The 15,228-nt window shown below is 41.8% G+C and overlaps 1 protein-coding gene across 1 annotated transcript in view; it reads left to right on the top strand.

Moving 5' to 3' along the window:
* MID1 (midline 1) overlaps positions 1 to 15,228 on the top strand; it is a 274,648-nt gene that overhangs the window by 123,318 nt on the left and 136,102 nt on the right. The window lies entirely within an intron of this gene.

Here is a 15,228-nt window from a genome sequence, read left to right as displayed (position 1 = left end):
TGTTCAGGTAGTCATTTCAAATGCACATCAACCTCTTCAGTTGGACCATGGTGCTCATTCACCGGAGTCAAAATTGCTCTGTTTTGCCAAGTCAGTTAATCATATTAACTCAATCTGTATCCTTGCTTTTTCAAGCAATATTAAATTTTGTGCAACAGAAAAAGTTGTAAATTGATGTACCTTTTAATACGTCTTTGAATGTGGCCTGTCTACTTCAATAATTTCTATTTGAGAGTTATTGTAAATAAATCTGGGGTTTTTCCCTTTGGACCAATAAATAATTAAAAAAGCATTTTAGCTAAGGATTCCTTGAGAACTAAACTAGAAAAAAGTGAATGATAGTTGGTTCATTTAATGCAATATGGCGATAAGATGTTAAAGGAAAGTGACAACAGTATACGTTGGTAACATAGGACACTAATGCCTTACAGACATCAACACTGAAAAATTCTAACTGGGGGAAGGGAGGCTTATTACAATAGATAGGTCAATGTGATTTGACCTAGTTTTGCTTAGCGGTTTAGAAATGATGTCAGTATTACTTAAGTCACACCCTTGGATGGGCAATTTCACTTTCTTTTTTGCATTGTAACATTTTATACATTTATGTATTCTGTTGTACGGTCATCCCAGCCAAAATATTGCGATCTGGATGTATCCTGCCCTTGGGAAAGAGTGCCAGGCATTCCTTTCCCAAATAATAAAATCACCCCTGGTGTTCTAAACTCCCAAGAATTCTTGTACATAACATATAATGCAAATAAAGAATGCACAAGAGGCTGAAGTTGGTTCCCATTTCCTTATTCATATTTCCTAGTTCCTGGATGATATGGAGGACAACAATTTAAAAGCTCTGCACACCAAAATGAAGTTTAAACCACCACATGTCATACACCTACACATTCAGGGGACCGTGCCCTTCGAGGGGGTGCATGCTGGTTCCTTATCCAAAGTCCAGTTCTTCTGCCAGCTGCTTCCAAGTGGGATGCCCCCAGGACAACTGCACATATAGACACTGGGGCCCAGCTGCACCCCAAAACAATGTTTGGACCACCCCACATTACACATCACCACACTCCAGAGACTGTCCCTTGCAAGAATACATACAGTGGTGGCTGGTTCAGACACTGGTTCTGGCACCATGGGATTCTATTTGGGTTGCCCCTAGAAGCCTGAATTGCGAAGATCTGAATTGAGAACTGGAACAGCTGTGTGCCTCTGCACCCCAAAATAAAGTTTGGACCACCACATATCATACACCCCTACATTCAAGGGACTGTGCCGTCCGAGAGAGCACAGACTGGTTCCTGATCCAAAGTCCAGTTCTTGTTCCAGCTGCTCCCCAGTGGGGTGACCCCAAGATAAATGCACATACAGGCACTGGGGCCCAGCTGCACCCCAAATAAATCTTTGGACCACCCTGAATAACACTTCCCCACATCCAGAGACTGTTCCCTGCAAGAAGACATACAGTGGTTCCTGATCCAAACACCGGTTCTGGCACCACCAAGAAACCTGTGTTGTAAAGAAGAACTGAATAAGGAACAGTTGTGTTCCCTCTGCACCCCAAAAGAATGTTGGGTGCACCCAGCACCAATATACATGAAATGGTACCTTGGCTGAATACAGCTTCTGGCACCTGAAGCTCCTATTATAACCACCTAGATCCATGCTTTCTTTTCCCCTTGGAAATTTTAACCTTATCAGTGAGGCAACGTAGAGGTCAGGAATGGGCTGCCAGGCTGCTTGCAACAAGGCCTAAATATTTAAATATTCTGCTTCCATTATGAACAAGTCCTTTCTCACATTATACTTCAGTATTTATTTTAATCCAAACCCAAATTAACATTAATATTGGTCATTACCTTTAGTAAAACACATGCTAAATATGCATTTTCCAATATTTATAGTTTAGTATAGTATTTATTCATTAACAGCAAGTCACAACTTAGATAGATTAGCATGGGGCCCCTATGCTCATGGGGGCCCCCAGGCAACTGCCCAATGTATCCATGTTTTAATATGGCCCTGCCTTAACTTTTATAGTAAGGAACAGTCGTGTTGAGAAAAAAGCAAAATGTTGATATCCATAGAGTTTAAAAAAGAATAAAATCACTGCAAATCATTTCTGTGTGAATCTTAAGTTGCCACATCATTAGACAAGGGAGTTATCCAGTCTAAACCCGCCAAAAGAAACTTGAACAACTTTCCTCTGAGTATTAATCATTCATTGCCAAGTTCTTGGCAAGAAGTCCTGAACTTATGTTATTTCCTGAACTTATGTTATAACTTATGTTATTTCCAACATCAACATAAATATTAGTTAAGTAATTGTCCGTGTTAGTTTGATGCAATTACCAACCTTGTAACCTCCATAATAAACAGTTAAAATTAAAATAGCACACTGTAGAAAGAATATTGGATTAAATTTCTGTCACAGTAACTGTCTCTATGCTAAACAAGACTCTTTTGGTATTTACAAATAAAACCAAGAAAAAAGCAGAAGGTACATTAGCTGTCAGCGTTTTGTCAGTCCGTTTCTAGAGGCAGGTAAACGAAAGGAAAAGAATGAAGCTGCAAATATGTTTTAGAAGCCTCTGGGAAAGCAAAATATCTGGGGCAATAATGGGATTGCTCTGTTCAACTCGGCATGGTTCATGAACATAAGAGGAAACTAATTGAACCTGCTGAGTAGGAGACAACTTGCAATCCTTACCTTGGTCCAGTCAAGACAAATAAAGGTGTCCGAGGAGTATAAATCAGAAAGCACATAAATATGACCGTCTCTCTTTCTCATAAAAGAAACAGGCTGGATTGACAAAAAAACAACAATAAGCATGGTACCTGTCTTATTAATGCCAGGGACTTCAGATATTGGTATAACAAGGTGTTTATTGAACTTCTATAATATAAAATCACCATGAGAATACCATTTGGACTGTGGTCATGACTCAACTTTTTTCATTTCGGTGTGGTTGCCTCTTGCAGATGATGACTGAAAGGCACACGCTGTTTTGAAAGGAATTGTAGAGGCAGATTTAGGTATCATCAAGGACTTTTTTTTTTTTGTTAATTCTTATTTTCCCCACTATATATTTGGTGTATTTGTTTTTGAAACTGAAATTGTCACTGGACATTGATATACCCGGTAGTAGTTGTAGGAATCAGGCTGTATAACAATTCTTTCAAAAGTCTCATAAATTAAATTCATTCAGTAAGGACCATGGCAGAAGGTGTCATTTAGATATAGAAAAAGCTTTGGCATACAATTGAAAATAATGTTATGAATAAGTAACAACTGTAAGATTGTATTATTACAAATGCAAGATTGACCCTATTCCTTGCTTCAGTTATAACAACGCAAATGGGGGTCTGCACTGTGATAGTTCCATTGGGGTTGCCATTATCCCGTTGGGGTTGCCATTTGGGTTGCCATTCTCCATTGGGGCTTGGATTTCTCTCAGAATTCAACTGATATCCAGACTACAAAGATCAGTTCCCCTGGAGAATGTGGCAGTTTCGGAGAGCGGACTCTATGATACCTAGGCAGGGAACATAAGGAAAAGACTAAGAGACCAGGCAAAGAGCTGGAAATGTACTTGTGGGGGGAATTACAGCTGCTGAGGGAGGCTGATGCAACGATGTCACAAAGTGGGGGATCCTCCTCCCTTAGTTGGGGGCCTGGCAACCCTAGAATGACCCCTTAAGTCTTTGTACACATAGGTCATTTATGCATGGTCACTTTAACCTCCTTTATTCCCTGTTTCAGCCAGGATCAAATTTTTCAGCATGCATGCTATCTCATTCCTTGGAAGCTCAACGTTGTTTCGACGCAAAGCGAACCCGGCTTTTCCCATTTCTCTTCTGGCCCAAATTAAACCGTTCATCCTGGCTCATTCCGGAGTCACAGAGCGTGCATACTGCATTAGGGGGAAACACAGAAGATTGGCTTCTCTCACAGCCAATCACAAAGCAGTGTGTAAAGGGGCGGGGATTCAAGTGCTTCCTGCTACCTCGGAGCTCTTTCTGAGCAAAAGAAAGGCTTTTTAAAAACGAGGCTAGGATTTCCTCCCCCCCCTTCTTTCAGGTAGCTCCGTTTTTTGTTTTTTGTTCTCAAAATGCTTTTTTATGTGGCAGTTGGGTTTGGGGGGAAGAAAATCTTCTCTCACGGTAAGCCAATTACAGAGCAGCATTTAAAGGGGTGGGGCTTGATTTGAGCTTGGGAGACTGCTTTTCTGTATTCATGGCTCGATTAGCACACAGGTTTGTCCCTGATCATTCCAGCCAATGCATACAGTTTCCCCCAACCCGGGTTACTTTAATGTGCAATGAACCCAGGTCCAAGCAGGGAGATCTAGCCCATGCATAAAAGACCATAGTTCAGCATTTATAAATCAGTATTACATGTATAAATGGCCTACACTGTACCTGTCAATACAGTACAAATCGTGTACTCACTAAAAATGTGTTTGTAAAACTGTGAAAATAGACAATCAAAACAGTTGGGGGGAAAATAAAATGAAGTAGGAAAGCTTTGATTACCCCCTGTGTCCATGCTGTTGGACACAGCCTCCCCTGCCTACTCTAATTCCTCCAGCTACGATGGGTTCCTTAAACTTTGATGTAGCTGCTGCTGGCCGCATCTCTGACTCTTAAAGAAGCCGGACTTCATGGCTCTTTGTAATAGCAAACGCGCTGTTGGTGCAAGTCCGTCTCCTACTTGTACCAGGGCTGGGGAAATAGTGTGGTAGCTTTTTGCTATTTTCTTTAGTTTAACAATTTCCCCCCTATAAATCCATTGCCATTAAGTGTTGACTGTTTCTAAGCTCATCAAATACATTTCAGCTAATTGCTAATATTTGCTATAGAGTTGCCAGGAAACGGTTCAGTTATCATACCTGTAAGGGAGCCAATATAAAATATTCAAAGAAGTTTGTAAGGAAAACATAAATTGGTTTCTCTGGGAATCCCAGCATTTAGATTGATCTGATGAGATGAAGTCTCAACAAAGTTTTTTTTTAACCTAGTAAAAAGCTCATAGGTGTAGACCGTTTAGAATGAATGAAACTTTGATCTGAATCCTTGTTAATATGTTTGTTTTCCTGGTATAGTATTGGCTTTTAATAGAACTTTAACTTGGCTACATATATCTTTAAATTGTTTTCTGTAGGTAACAATGAATCAAGGTATTAGGAAGCTTGATACCTCCTAGAGGCACCTGTTGGCCACTGTGTGAGCAGACTGCTGGACTTGATGGACCTGGGTCTGATCCAGCAGGGCATTTCTTATGTTCTTGATCAGTTAAATGTACAGATACATACTTTTGTTGGCAACTCATTTTGTTATGTTTGGGTTCTACTGAAGATGGATGAACTATAGAGATAATCTGTATTTGATTATTGCTGAGCCAACTATGTTCCTGAACTATGTTCAAGAATCTTCCTGCAGTATCAAATATCTATCCCAAGAATCTATGGTATGCGCTATGTATTCTTTCTGTCAGAAATCAAGCAGTGGAAACTCAATACAGTAGTGTCTGGGACAGACACATTACATAGCATAAAAAGCACCCACCAGTGAGTTCACCAATGAAGAGCTGGAGTGCCTTAGCAGCTGTGTGGTAGGCAGCCATTTGACTGTGTAGCTTTTCTTAGCGTGGGAATACAGTGATGGTAAAATTGCAGTTGTTGGATTTCTGCCCTTTTGGCAGGATTTGAAAGCACTAGAGAAGCTTTGTAAGACCAACATTAGGCATGCCTTTACTAGGTGCTAGAACCTCATGTCCTTTGTTTTAGATGTTACCATTATGTCATGGAGAGGGGTCCCATTATATTATTCTTCTGTACATGGCAGATATAAACACGACCGTATACTAAACAGAGATTTTTTTTTTTACTGTACATTCCTTTATTTCTGTGTTCCAGTTTTGAGAGATTTGGTTTGCACTCATAGAGGTTCGCAATTCACTTTTTAACTTGGTTCACAAGCATGTTGAATAAGTTCGGCAGCTGAGACAACAAGATGAAGACTTTATTTGTCCTATCTTTAGGGATAGGGCTGCCCCATGGACAAAATCAGAAAATTGTCATCCAACCAAGAAGTGACACTGTCTCACATGAAAAAAATGTTGGAAACCTAGAAGAACTGGGATTTGTATAAAAATGGCCCTTGAATGACTGAGAAAGTTAACCCACTGCTTTATGCTGTTGAAGACCATCCTTACATACATTTAAGTCAAAGCCGTTCTTAAGCATATTTGAAACTTCAATAAACTACCAAAAAACGAAAGTCCTTGTCTTCACTCAAAAAACATCAAACTCACAGGTGGCAAACTGAAGACCATAACACTGTACAAACCAAAACTTTTAAATATCTTGGTCTGGTCTTCCAGTCATCTGGACTCTGGAGAGCACAAGCAACACATGTAGCAGATTCTGCTTACAAAACATCTTCTGCAATATTAAAATTCCACTTTACTAAAGGAGCCTCCTACATCCCTGCAGCACTTAAAGTCTTCCAAGGAAAGGTTGTATCTCAGCTTTTATATGGGTCCCGGCTTTGCATCTATAAAGACAGGCACTCATTGGAAACGATTCAATCCAAGTTTCTGCAAAAGATACTTGGAGTTCAGTAATGCGTCCCGAACGCCCTCCTTAGATTAGAAACTGGCTTGATTCCCTTGGAGACCCATATGTGGGTCCGTTCAACCAGTTACTGGCTAAAACTCATATTTGACCCTATCGGCCTAGCTCCTCTGATTCTTGCCAATAAGCATCACTCAACCTGGCAAAGTGCAATAGAGAGGAAACACAGAGAAAACTAAAATGGCCTTGGGTGCCCTGACTGATCTTTGCCAGGAGAGTGATAAGGAATTATGTCCCTGTTTTTCCTGGACTTCTTGGTGGCTTTCAATACCATCAACCATGGTATTCTTCTGGAAAGGCTGGCAGAGTGCTTCAGTAGCTCCGTTCTTACTTGGCTGACCAATTCCAGAAGGAGGTGCTGGGGGAGTGCTGCTCAGTTCCATGATGTTTATGCTATGGAGACCCTCAGGGATCTCTTGTCCCTCGTGCTATTTGAGTTCTATATTACATCTTTCATTAACAGCTGATCTACTGAGTATGTGGAAGTTCTAAAAAGGTGTGTGGTGTTTGATATAAGGTGTATGGAGAAGGAAAAGTTGAGGGCAGCAGGAAAAGGAAGACCCAACAAGAGATGGACTGATTCAATAAAGGAAGCCACAGCCCTCAATTTGCAAGACCTGAGCAAGGCTGTCAAAGATAGGACATTTTGGAGGACATTGATTCATAGGGTTGCCATGAGTAGGAAGTGACTTGACGGCTGAGATCCTCCTCTCAAGTCCTGTTCTCTGTGCCTCCACCTTCAGAGGTAAGGCGGGTGGGGACCAGAGACAACTCTGTTTTGGTGGTGGCCTTTGCAATGCTCTCTACCTTGAGGCTTTCCTGGTGCCAACTTTCTTTTCCTTTAGGTGCCAGTCCAAAATATTTCTGTTTGTGAAGGAGTTTAACTGAGGGGCTCCATCTTTTTACCTTTTTAATAGTCTGCTCTTAACTTAAGGACTGTCTTAATATAAATTAACAGTAATTGTGGCACATAGGTCAGAGGAATGTATGAGAAGCACAACAGCCAGACAGCCTTATTTTAAAACTGATATAAAAAACTGAATAGGAAAACAGCATGGGTAAATGTTAATACAGAACTCATTCACCTGCTGCTTCCAGGCACTAAATAGAAGCCTGATTGTGTGGGTCTGCAGTTCTTTTTCACCTCAACCTGTGTATCCCAACCATCCCCAGGATGATAATGTGTTATTTTCCTTGTGACTTTGGGATTACTGCACAAACCACCCCGCAAAACAAAGTCTGCCTAGAAAACGTCGGGATGTGACGTCACCCCATGGGTCAGGAATGACCCGGTACTTGCACAGGGGACCTTTACCTTTACAACCCTGTTGGAAGTATATTGAGTAGGAAAACCAAGCATAAACTCAAGTGAGTGGAAATGGTTTTTGCCTGTTTGTTCACAGAAACCTGGAATTCAGCAGCAGTATGCTGAAAGATACACAACTATTCCCAGCTCACCATAGATACTGATCAGTACCCATGGAGGTGAATCTAGGTCTTTCCTTTAAAAAATACATGTCTACATATTACATAATACTTTCACAGAAGGCTGGATATTTCTTTTGAAATTTTGTAGCTCTGTGGCTTGGGGGGTGTGTGTGACAAGTGATGGTGGTGGTGAGTGCGATTCAGGACAAATCAGGTAGAATTTATTTATTTTGGACTGCAGATCACAACAAATAATGTAACTGAATATACAAAATACAGAATGTCAAGTTCTGAGCAGTCGCTTCTTGTTAAAACAAGGAACCATTGTCATGCATGCTTTGCTGCAAGAAGTCACTTTTTCAGTTTGCTTGTAGAAGTTAAAGCCAGGACGCCAGTAGTTTGGCTTTCAGGACTGAGCCCCTGTGGCATTTTTGAAAGAAGAAAATCTTAAGCTTACAGTGGTGGCGGCATCTCCGTGACAAACCTGGGGTCACTGTCACATCTAGTTGAGTCTTCAGACTGCAGACCACATCTCTTGAAACCTTAGAGTCAAAGATTTCATAGTAGAAAACTTCCTAAGGTTTGTAATATTGTCGAAGGCTTTCACGGTCAGAGTTCATTGGTTCTTGTAGGTTATCCGGGCTGTGTAACCGTGGTCTTGGAATTTTCTTTCCTGACGTTTCGCCAGCAACTGTGGCAGGCATCTTCAGAGGATTAACACTGAAGGACAGTGTCTCTCAGTGTCAAGTGTGTAGGAAGAGTAATATATAGTCAGAAAGAGGTTGGGTTTGTGTTAAACAGATGCTGTAATCAAACTGTATCTCTTGGCATACTGTAGCTGCTTGCCAGTTATGCTCTTCACACTGCCTTCTCCTGGTGGTGTCCATACCTTGGACTGTCCATATTGCAACAGTCAGGTCATGGGCTTCTTCTGTGGTTGGTCCACAGAATAGGGGCAGTAGGGGCCTTCCCTCGTTGCATTCAGGAAGGTGTGTAAGACTGTTTTTCTTCCAGAAGGCATTTGGTGGAGCTTTACTCTGAGTGTTTTCTGCACTCTCTGTGTTTGCTGGAGGCTTATGATGTCTGTGTTCTTGCAGATTTTTCCATTCAGTTAGCTGTCCTGAGTTTGTACTGATAAGGTGGGAGTAAAGATTTTAAATGGGCAAGAGGGCCAGAAAGGCAACATGGATATTTGCTTCCCACATGGTGAAGCATTGACACCATTACCCACAGAAGCTACTGAACGGCATCCAGCGAGGAAGGAAGCACCAGAGGAATAAGGCAGCATCCAAAACAGAGGATATCTCTGCTAACATTATGCAGATGTGATGCTAGTGAATAGCAGGGTGGATATGATTTAAATCAAATTGAATCACTAGTCAGTAAGACTAGATTTAAATCATGGTTTTCTATACTCTTTTATGGCCTGCTGTCATTATAGGTTTTCTCCTCCAGGGAGAGAAGAATTGTTACTGCTTGCCCCTCCCTCCTCACACTTAGCTCCTTGTGCAGATCTTTTCCACTCCAAACAATCTTCTATGCATTGAACTTCTTGGAACCTATGAGGTCAGGGGTTGATTCTGTGTACATAGATTTGCAAAGGAACAATGGGATTAAGGTCTTTTTCTCAACTCTACGTTTATAGCATTTTTGCTGTGAAGAAGAGGCATGTTATCTCTGCTGATACAAATTCACAGTTTTGAGAACTGCCCAAAATAATCTGGAAGAGCATGACATTGTGAATGGATTAATGAAATTCATTTACCAAAAAATTTAAACTCTATGGTTTTCAGCCATTCTTAGCAAGGACTCCTCTCACTTCTGCGCGGGGCGGGGGGGACTGATTTCACCATAGAGTTCCCAGTGGTGCCTAGTTTTCCTAATTTCACCCAGTTCTGCAGCTCAACAAACCACATAAAGAGAATAGAGTTTCCAAATTTCCAAAATAGCAGCTCTGCTAGATGAGGCGGTGACAAACTCTTGCAGCTTTCAGTGGTTCGGTGCATAAGATAACAGCTGAAAAGACTTTAATGTCAGGGTGATTCTTGTCCTCCTTGTCATTCATTTGCATGGCTGAATGACTAAGAATAAAATCTTTTACCTGAAAGACATCAAAGGAATTTAAAATTGGAAACTGGTCATATTGGCGCATTAAGAAGTAGCTATACAAGGAAGAAGAAGGAGCCCCGTGGCGCAGAGCTTTAAGCTGCAGTACTGCAGTCAAAAGCTCTGCTCACGACCTGAGTTCGATCCCGACAGGAGTCATTTTCAGGTAGCCGGCTCAGGGTTGACTCAGCCTTCCATCCTTCCGAGGTCGGTGAAATGAGTACCCAGCTTGCTGGGGGTAAAGGGAAGATGACTGGGGAAGGCACTGGCAAACCACCCCGTAAACAAAGTTTGCCTAGTAAACGTTGGGATGTGACATCACCCCATGAGTCAGGAATGACCCGGTGCTTGCACAGGGGACCTTTACCTTTTATACAAGGAAGTACATTATGCACATGAATGTAATTTACACATGATTGCAGTGTACTGTACATATACAAGGCAAGGACCGAGTTAATACCACAAAATGGTGCCAGATGGTATATAATTTTTATGTACTGCTTAGGGTACTGTTTACTTAGAAGATGCAAACCCAGAGGTTCATACAACAGATTTCAGAAGTGAAGTTATACAAAGGATAACATTGTGTTAAATTATGTATTACCTGAGGGGTGGGGTTGGGATTTAGTGATTTAAATGAAGAAGCATTCACTATTGTACTGCTAAAGTGATCTTGGGAGGGCAGGTCTGGTTTATGCTTTTAGAAATGTTCTATGACAACTAATCCCGTTTGTGTAGCTAAATATATAGATAAAAAACATGTCCTCCATAACTGTGTCAGCGTGAAGGCTTTAACTGATACAGAGCAGACATAGCAGAAGAAAGAGGGTTTAGAGTCCAATAACCCAGGGGGCTAATGTGCGCAGAGCTACTGCTGAAATTGCCCAGAGTTTAATCCATGATGCTGCCAGTCAGGATAGTGATTAAAAATCGCCCATCCGCAGAATTACTTATGGATGCTGATTTGTGAGGGTCATGAGGAGTGGAACAAAAGAAGAAGAAAAATAGATGCCTAGGCGCTTCCTTTACAAAACAACAACCCAGATGGAAGATATAAAAATGTGTTGGCAGAGAAGTGAAAGGAAGAACCACGACTTTTTTAGAACCAGCCACCCAGGTACAGTAATGCACTCCTAGGGAGACTGGGATGCCCCATCTTGATGCCAAAGTAAGACCAAGTCAATGTAATTAGTGGAAGTGGGGAGTAGTGAGAAACTTAAGCGTAATTCTTTTCTTTTTTAAAAATTTCAAATACCTTTATTGGCATAGTACAATCTGCAAAGTGTAATTCTAAGCAGAGTTGCTCCCTTTTAAGTCAGTTGAAATCAAAAGGCTTAAAAGGATGTAACTCTGTTTAGGATTATGCTTTTGTAGGGTTGCCAGCTCTGGATTGGGAAATGCCTGGCGATTTTGGGGGTGGAGCCTGAGGAGGGAGGGGTTTGGAGGGACTTCGATGCCATAGAGTACGACTGCCAAAGCGGCCGTTTTCTCCAGGTGAACTGATGGCTGTCACCTGGAGATCAATTGTAATAGCAGGAGATCTCCAGCCCCCACCTGGAGGTTAGGAAAACAGTATAGGAGCGAAAAACATTTACAAACAAGGTGCAATTTTTATATAAGCTACTGAGATTCCTATAAACATACAATGTACAAATACAAGTAACCACACTATAAACCACACATAGTATGTACAAAATATACAATAAAGGAGCAAAAAATCTTTCAAAGGTCTCAGCAGAGTACCAAGTATGTATAAGTTCAAGTTCAATTTTCAGATGAATAAGAAGCCACAATCTTCAATAGTATACGGCCGTTTCAAATTCACAATAGTGTAGAATCCTTCTTCAGTCCTCCAGAGAATTGCTTCTAAAGAGTGTATAGTCATACACAATCATTTTCATATCCCTCATAGGGTAAGTGTAAATCAGGTTACTATAAGACGTCCAAAAGATACTTCACATCATGCAGCATGCCCCTTGTTTGTAAATGTTTTTCGCTCCTATACTGTTTTCCTAACCTTTGGTATTAGTATAGAGGTGCCTGTTTCTCCCCCGCCACCTGGAGGTTGGCAACCCTATGCTGTTGACAGACGCCAGCATCATACCCTTTAGCATCAAACAGTAACAACCACTCCCTGCAGTGTTTTTCTGATGGAAGAATAGGATGCCCCTTTGTTTTTCCTTTGGTCTGTCTGTCTCTCTCTTTCTTATTAAAATATTTCTCTCCCTCCTTTTCTCATTCCCCCCCCCCAATTTACCTAAACCCCTTAAGTCCTTCTGATTAAAGAATGTGTGAATAGAGGTTTTCTGAAAGTTTGGAATTCCTATGAATTCCAGCATTCTGTGGTGGAAAGAAAGACTTTGGCACAGTGTGTGCTTTTTGAGGAATGCACAAGAACCACTGCTGTGCCATACCAAGCTATCTCTCCAACGGTAATGGCTATCTTTTTAAACCACTTGTTCTTATTTGCTTTGGTAGAAGCCATTTGTGCATGTCAGGTGGGCGAGAGGCTTCCAACTTCGCTGAGCGGATTAGCAGGGCTCAGGGCGGTGGTAGTCACGGCCAGTAGGGTTGGTAGCTCCTGGTTGGGAAATTCTTGGAGATTTGGGGGTGGGACCTGAGGAGGGCAGCATTTGGGGAAGAGAGAGACCTCAGAGAGGTGTAATAGCATAGAGGCCCCTCCAAAGCAGCCATTTCCTCCAGGGGAACAGATCTCTGTTGTCTAAAGATCAGTTATAATTCCGGGGGATCTTCAGCCTCCACCTGGAGAATGGCAACCCTATCACGGGTGATATGAGATCTAGTATGTCTGGATTCTCAGACTGCAATCCACGAATGAATTATTTGTTTCTGATGCTAGGGTAGCAGAGGAAGCTTCAAAGAGTCCCCCATAAAGCTGCTTTAGGGCAAGGGATTTGTAGATTGTTCCTGCAGAATTTTGTTATACCTGCTTCTCTTGCTTATGCATCTTTAGATCCTCTGAAATTGAGGACTTACCTTATTATGCCCTTTATACTTACCTTATTATGCCCTTTATATTGTAAACCCAGATCCAAAAGTCTTGCTTTATTTTTATCTAATATCAGCTGTTTTAATGTTTAGGGGAAGCTTTCTTTTCTTCTGTCTGATAATGATGACCCCGTTGTTTCTTACAATTTGTCTCTTTTTGCCTTAGTGGCAAGGAAAATTCAAGCCAGTATGATACTTAAATTGGATAACTAAATGTAATTTGATAGTAATGTATATTTGTACTTGATTTTATTTGTAGAAGCTGTTCTGATTTGTGTTTATTTGTTTGTAATAGCCTTTGGCTATATACAATAAATTTGTACCATACCATTTGCTATACCTGTTTCTGTTGGTCAGAGATGCTAAAATATTAAATAATTAGGTACTTTAGGTATTGGAAGGTATGATTCAGCCTTGTAGAATTTTATGTGAGTGTTATCTGCCTCCTAGTTCTACCACTTGGAGATGAACATCATACACTTTAGCCTGGTTTTCCTGTTTTCCATTTCTGTGCTAATGAACGAATGTTGCTTCTTTTATTCATCTGCAAACGGACACATTTAATGCTCATATTCCAACAGGGAAGCTTTCAAGGAAAAGAGGGAGTTGATTAGTTCCTGACTACTTTAAAAGAAACTGCAGTGAGATAACAGGAAAGCACAAAATCTTCAGCTGTTTTATTGCTGGAAGTGGTAGGCTTCAAAGGGCTTCTAGCTTCAGTGTGGGAAAACCAAGCGTAAATTATATTTGCCTCAGTGTGTCAACCCACTGGCACTTCTGCTCTTAAGGAATAAGCAAGCCATCTGCGTTGTAGAACTGCCTCCCGCTTGGGTTGAATTCCCAGAAGAGAACATTCCTCCCAGCCAGCTGCTGTTTAATGGGGCCTTCTCCTGCCCTCAGACCTGTGGACCCCAGACTTCTTTTTCAGTTGGCATCATAAAAGTAAATCCAAATTTAAGGTGACATTCGTTGGTTAAATCCAAAATTATTATGTAACTACCTTTTTTGTTTTTTTTAACCGAGGCTTCTTTGGGAATCTTGTCATTTTTCCAAGGTGGTGTCTGCTCAGCTTTACTGAAGGCTTTTTGCTTTTTCTAAAGTGTAGTACTTTCTGGACTCTTGAAAGATTGCAACTATCATGATATCAGCTGTTGACTGTTCCAGACAACCTGCAGCGGATATTACAGGGAGGACACTAATGTGGGCATACGTCCGTGGCCTACATTAGATATTCTCGCGCTGAGGCGGAGGACATCTTCAGAAGTGGGTGGTTCCCTTCCCATGCTCAGGGAGGCCGGGTTCAATTTCCCCATTCCTGTCCCCTGAGCTGGGACTGACCCTTACACTGCAGTTTTCCACCTGCCTCAGAGGGAGAAGCAGCTAGAGCAGAGCTCTGCAGACTTGCTGACTCGTTGAGAGAGAAAACCCCTGTTTCTATCCTATTCCTACTCTATCATTACCTGTCTTATCTGCTGTCTACCTACTGATCTATTTTCTAGTTTCTCAGATCCTTTCCTCATTCTCTGTTTCTATTCCTTCTCTCCTCATGGAGAAAATGGCAGCTCGCCAAGAAAAAGAAGAGGACAAGCTCAATTCGGGGTCAAAGCTCAAATAGCCGGGCTTTTCTCTCCCTGGTGGTGAGATCCTTCACCCTCTGCTAGCCTCTGTCGGAACCACGCACAGGAGGAGAGTGAGCATGAGACTGTCATCTCTAAATGCAAATGCCCCCCATTGAGCAAAAAGAGCGTGGAAAAGACACGTGCCGTAGAGAACGATGCCGCAGCTGCAACTCGTGTGGCTTCTAGTGGCCACAAGGGGAACTGCACCTCTCAAAGGCATGAACCAGAAAGATCCTCAGAAGTGCAGACTGCAACAGAGTCCGGGAGTGGTAACATACCCACCCTTTCCTAATTCCTGGTGGCAGGTGGGCATCCCAGCATGGAAGCTCTCCATTTAATGAGGCTTGCCCTTAGAGAACTTGCTTATCTTCAGGAGCCATTGCTGAAGGGTTCCCACGCCAGCTCCCCCATTCCTCCCAGGG

This window comes from Euleptes europaea, chromosome 16 (genome assembly GCF_029931775.1).
Source record: "Euleptes europaea isolate rEulEur1 chromosome 16, rEulEur1.hap1, whole genome shotgun sequence".
Lineage (NCBI taxonomy): Eukaryota > Metazoa > Chordata > Lepidosauria > Squamata > Sphaerodactylidae > Euleptes > Euleptes europaea.
This window is presented reverse-complemented; position numbering and strand designations above follow the sequence as displayed.